Here is a 6000-nt window from a genome sequence, read left to right as displayed (position 1 = left end):
TAAAAAGGAAATCTGTGTGAGACAGGAGTCCATCAAAATCCTAAAGGAGAACACAGGCAGCAACCTCTTCGACCTCAGCCACAGCAATTTCTTCCTAGAAACATCGCCAAAGGCAAGGGAAGCAAGGGCAAAAATGAACTATTGGGATTTCATCAAGTTAAAAAGCTTTTGCACAGCAAAAGAAACAGTCCACAAAACCAAAAGACAACCGACAGAATGGGAGAAAATATTTGCAAATGACATATCAGATAAAGGGCTAGTATCCAAAATCTATAAAGAAGTTATCAAACTCAACACCCAAAGAACAAATAATCCAATCAAGAAATGGGCAGAAGCCATGAACAGACATTTTTCCAAAGAACACATCCAAATGGCCAACAGACACATGAAAAAGTGCTCAACATCGCTCGGCATCAGGGAAATCCAAATCAAAACCTCTATGAGATACCACCTCACACCAGTCAGAATGGCTAAAATTAACAAGTCAGGAAACGACAGATGTTGGCGGGGATGTGGAGAAAGGGGAACCCTCCTACACTGTTGGTGGGAATGCAAGCTGGTGCAACCACTCTGGAAAACAGTATGGAGGTTCCTCAAACAGTTGAAAATAGAGCTGCCATATTATCCAGCAATTGCACTACTGGGTATTTACCACAAAGATACAAATGTAGGGATCTGAAAGGGTACGTGCACACCAATGTTTATAGCAGCAATGTCCACAATAGCCAAATTGTGGAAAGAGCCAAGATGTCCATCGACAGATGAATGGATAAAGAAGATGTGGTATATATACACAATGGAATATTATGCAGCCATCAAAAGGAATGAAATCTTGCCATTTGCAATGATGTGGATGGAACTGGAGGGTGTTATGTTGAGAGAAATAAGTCAATCAGAGAAAGACATGTATCATATGACCTCACTGATATGAGGAATTCTTAATCTCAGGAAACAAACTGAGGGTTGCTGGAGTGGTGGGGAGTGGGAGGTAGAGGGTGGCTGGGTGATAGACATTGGGGAGGGTATGTGCTATGGTGAGCGCTGTGAATTGTGCAAGACTGTTGAATCACAGATCTGTACCTCTGAAACAAATAATGCAATATATTTTAAGAAAAAAAAAGAAGAAGATAGCAGGAGGGGAAGAATGAAGTGGAGTAAATCGGAGGGGGAGACGAACCATGAGAGACGATGGACTCTGAAAAACAAACAGGGTTCTAGAGGGGAGGGGGTGGGGGGATGGGTTAGCCTGGTGCTGGGTATTAAAGAGGGCACATTCTGCATGGAGCACTGGGTGTTATGCACAAACAATGAATCATGGAACACTACACCAAAAACTAATGATGTAATGTATGGTGATTAACATAATAATAAAAAATTTAAAAGAAAAACTAGGGAAGGAGCCTATAGAAGAGCAATTTCATGAGATGGAGGAAAAACCAACAGTGTTGGGTGTCTTGGAAGGCAATGTGGAGGGCATAGCAAATGCTATTCTTGGTCAACTGAGATGAGGACTGAGAACTGACCCAAGGATGCAACAATAGGAGGTCACATGTGACCTTGATAAGAGTCCCTTTCAAGTGGAGTATGGGGCCAGAGCATGGCTGGAGTGGCTACAAAGAAGGACAGGAGGCAAGAAAGCGGAGACAGATGAACAGACAACTCTTTTGAGAAATTTTGCTCTAAGTGAGGACAGAGAATATAGGTGGTAGGTAGCTGAGTGTGTCAAGAAAATTTGATTTGGGTTGTTGTTTTCAGGATGGGAGAGGTATCAGCATATTTTGATGCTTGAAGGGTGATGACTCCTCCTTCCTGCAGTAAATAATGATTTTATTTAACAAAAGATTCTGTGAATGTAAGAAAAGGGTGTGTTGCCCCTAGCACTGTTTAAACTCCTGGAGAAAAGGTCAGTCATGGTTAATAAGAGCCCACCTTCGGGGATCCTGGGTAGCTCAGTCAGTTGAGCATCCAACTTTTGATTTCAGCTCAGGCCATGATCTCAGGGTCCTGGGATTGAGCTTCACATCAGGCTCCCTGCTCAAAGTCTGTTTGAGGCTTCTCTCTCTCCCTCTCCCTCACCCCTCCCCCACTCACATGTTTTCTCTCTCTCTCTCTCTCTCTCTCTCTGGTAAATAAATATTTAAATAAATAAATAAATAAATAAATAAATAAATAAATAAATAAAAGGAAATCTGGTCAGTAGTAGAAAATAATATAGAAATAAAATAAAAACTACTTAAAGTGTTCAATATGTAGCTTTATTCTTTTTTTTAAGAGAGGAAGTACCTACATAAAGGAAAGTGGTAACTGCTTACATTGGAACCTTATTTATATCTTCTGATCTAATTAGACAAAATGAGAAAAAACTTTAAAATCTCAACCTCAAGATTAAAGAGTCAATTATGTTGATAATAATTTAACCACAACTTCTATCTTTCACAGCTAAGCAATTTCACACCCAAACAATGTTATTACAATTATAGTTTAGAATTCCTTTCATTGTAAATATATGTATTTATGTTAGGAAAGTTACTTATAAATACCTGAATATCTCCTAATGAAAAAAAAAGTCTTCATTCATCCAGTGTCCTGGGCTCATTAATTATCTTTGTCACAAAAATAAAATAATGTGAGAATTTTCTCCACATCCTTATTCTTCCTACCTTACCTAACTTTGTTTACATTTCACAAACAAGATTCACTCTCAAGAGACACTATTTTAGGGGTGTCTGGGTGGCTCAGGCATTAAGCGTCTGCCTTCGGCTCAGGTCATGATCCCAGGGTCCTGGGATTGAGCCCCGCATCGAGCCCCGCATCGAGCCCCGCAGGAAGCCTGCTTCTCCCTCTCCTACTCCCCCTGCTTGTGTTCCCTCTCTTGTTATGTCTCTGTCAAGTAAATAAGTAATATCCTTAAAAAAAAAGACACTATTTTAAATACATTTTCCCCTCCAGAAGTTAATACATAGAAAGAAATGTTTTTAGAATTACCACCAAAACTGATCATCATTCTAGATTTTCATCACTTTCATATAAGTCATTGAATAAAACAAATGTGTCTATGTAATTTCATATGGCAAAGAAATCTATTTTTAATTATCAATTCAAAAATGTCATTGTTATTACAAAAAGGAGCAGTAGTACTTGGTATAATTAAATTTAGAAAATTAACAACTACTTAAGAATTTTTGGGGGCACATGGCTGGCTCAGTCAGTAGAGCATGTGACTCTTGATCTCAGGGTTGTGAGTTTGAGTCCCATGTTGGATATAGAGATTACTTAAAAAAAATAAAAATCTTTAAAAAAATCAAAGAATTTTGGAGTAGAAAGTAGTGCAACTGGTTTGTGAATAATTTTTAGATACATATGAGAACTAAACTCTGTATCTTAGCCTTTGTTTAACAATGTTAATTCATGAGTTATGTATCCATGATACCTTTTTGTCATCATGTCTTTTTAGGGGGATAAATGGTTACCTTTGAGTTTGCCTAATTATTTCTGTTTAGGCAAAATTATACTAGCAATGGGTTGAAGACAGTACTATCTATATTTATTTATGGTTATAGATAGAAATATGGTGAAAACTCATGATGTGATATGCACCTTTAATAAAAAAAGTTTTAAAAATGAGATAAACTCAAATGATAAGCTAATGAATTTTATTTAGAGTTTGAAATAGCTCTCTCTCATAGAAGGCTATTAATAAAACAGATTATAATAAGAAAATTAAATCTTGTCTGAGGTTAAAGGTGTGTGACAAAGTAGAAAGTAAAGAGTAAGAATAAAAAGATAATTCTCAAAGTGGTGGGAAGTTAATAATGATGTTCCCTGGAGATTTGAACAAGAGACTTGTATCTTCAATATGCGTATTAATAATAATGGATGATTGTGAATAACAAGCAGCTAAAATATGCTGACAGTACATAATTACAATATTTAATTTTCCTAAAAAAACTGAGCAGTTGTGGAGAATTGTAAAAAGGTATAATAAACTAGTGATTGAAGAACACAAAGTAGATGAAATGTAATGTGAAGTACAATGTATTACATACCTAAAGAAATAATTTAAATTACTTGCACATCCTGACGGATTCTGTAACTTCTTAGGATATTATTTTGGACAACCCAATGAAGAAGAACGATCAACTATGATTACATCAATAATGCAACATGTTAAAAGCATAGCTAAAAAGTGTAGCAATATTAAAGAGAAGACGATTTTAGCATGGTTTCTATTTTAGAGGTGCTGCCTTTTAAAAAATAGTGACAGTTTAATATTTTTGTAACATGGAAAAGGTACAAAGAAAAATACATTAATAAAATATTTAGAGGTCAGTTATAATGCAAATAATTAGTATAATACACATGCTTTCTTTTTTTTTTAATCAATGCCTTGCTTAAAAATATCAGTTCCTAAGTGTTGGTGATAATTTATAAATTTATAAATCTTTAAGAACATGAGTCATAGGAGAGAAAGAATCATAAAAAAACAGGGACATTTGCAAATGTGAAACAGAATAATGGAAAGATTTAGTGAATTTTCTGAAGCTTACAAAACAATTGAATGACCAGGCTGGGAAGGAACTCAGGTCTCCTCCCTTCCAGTCAACATCGAAAATTAACCAGATGCTTTTTGCACCCTCTTCCACTAAAAAAATTAGTAGCACAAAGCCAGTCAAGTGTTGCTCTTCAGAGCTTTAGAAACTCAATTTAAATCATTCTTTTAAATACTAACTTGAGTTTTATAATAATGGGGTTAAGTTATTAAAATGCCTAAGTGGGAATATATATTAAAACTTAAAATTAATATTTGATATAAAATGTTGACAGACATTAAATAGACTCAGTATAGATTGGAGAGACACAGGTTTCCTGATAGCTAAGTTTGAAATTGTAGCATCTCTATACCGATTATTTAAGATTATCAGTTTAACAGTAGACAAAAAGCCATAGTTCCCTACTGTTTGAGAACCATTAATTACTCTACAAATAACTAAGGGATTTCCTGGCCTTTCTTTAAATATAAATTCAAGATATTTAGATTGTATTGCAATAACGTGAAATGTACCTGGAAACCTAAAAGACTTTTGAGGTAAACAATTTCTAGCTGATCTCCAAAAATAAAGATTTCCATTTGTGATAAATTTATTGTGCATTGCTTTAGACATTTATGAATTTATTCATTCATTTAATGAGCACATACTTTTATTACATACCTATCATTCTCAAATCACCTTGTGAGGTGTCATGGAGAGAAAATAAAAAGAAGCAAAACTATGTTTCTTACCTTCAAGTTCTAAGATACCAGCTTAAGAACCCTTATCAAAGAAGTCCACCTTGTGGAAACTCAATCCTTACGCATTTATGGAAGCTCCCTTACAGTGAGGGGCTGATGTCCCATTTTGGTAAAGCTTTTCTTGGTTTCAACATTGCTTATGTTGCCATTGGATTACTCTTCCCAACCTTACACATAACTCAATTTTCCTTTTTTTCCTTTTTATAGTCCTTTTGCCAAGTATATGTTGTTAATGCTGGGATTGACTAAAAATTAACCTGTGGTGGAAAAAATCTGTTTGGTAAATTGTAATCCTATTGAGAATCCTGTGGGACCAGAGATAACATGAAAAGAATGAGGAAATACCTAAATTAACAAACTGGTGGCAAAGTCTTCTTAAGGTGAGAAAAGTCCAGTGACATTTAATGACAATATTTAGAGTATCGTCACAGAGCTGGTCAAACACTTAGCATCCAATCATGCTGTTAATACTTAGGGGAAGGATTAGAGAATGTCAGAGACCTCATGAGGGAGGTCTAGAAGCAACGCACATTCTTCCTTCCAGTCTCTGTGGGCATCATAAATACATCTTTGGAGAAGGTTTTTATTTCAATTGTGCACTAATTTCCTATATTTTGTTGTGTTAAGTATTAAAAAGTATGGAATTCCTGACAGTTCTGACATACATGAATGATCTTAGCAACTGTGATCTAATGTGGCATGCATTGTTA

The sequence above is a fragment of the Zalophus californianus genome, chromosome 4, assembly GCF_009762305.2.
Source record: "Zalophus californianus isolate mZalCal1 chromosome 4, mZalCal1.pri.v2, whole genome shotgun sequence".
In the NCBI taxonomy this organism is placed as follows: Eukaryota; Metazoa; Chordata; class Mammalia; order Carnivora; family Otariidae; genus Zalophus; species Zalophus californianus.
This window is presented reverse-complemented; position numbering follows the sequence as displayed.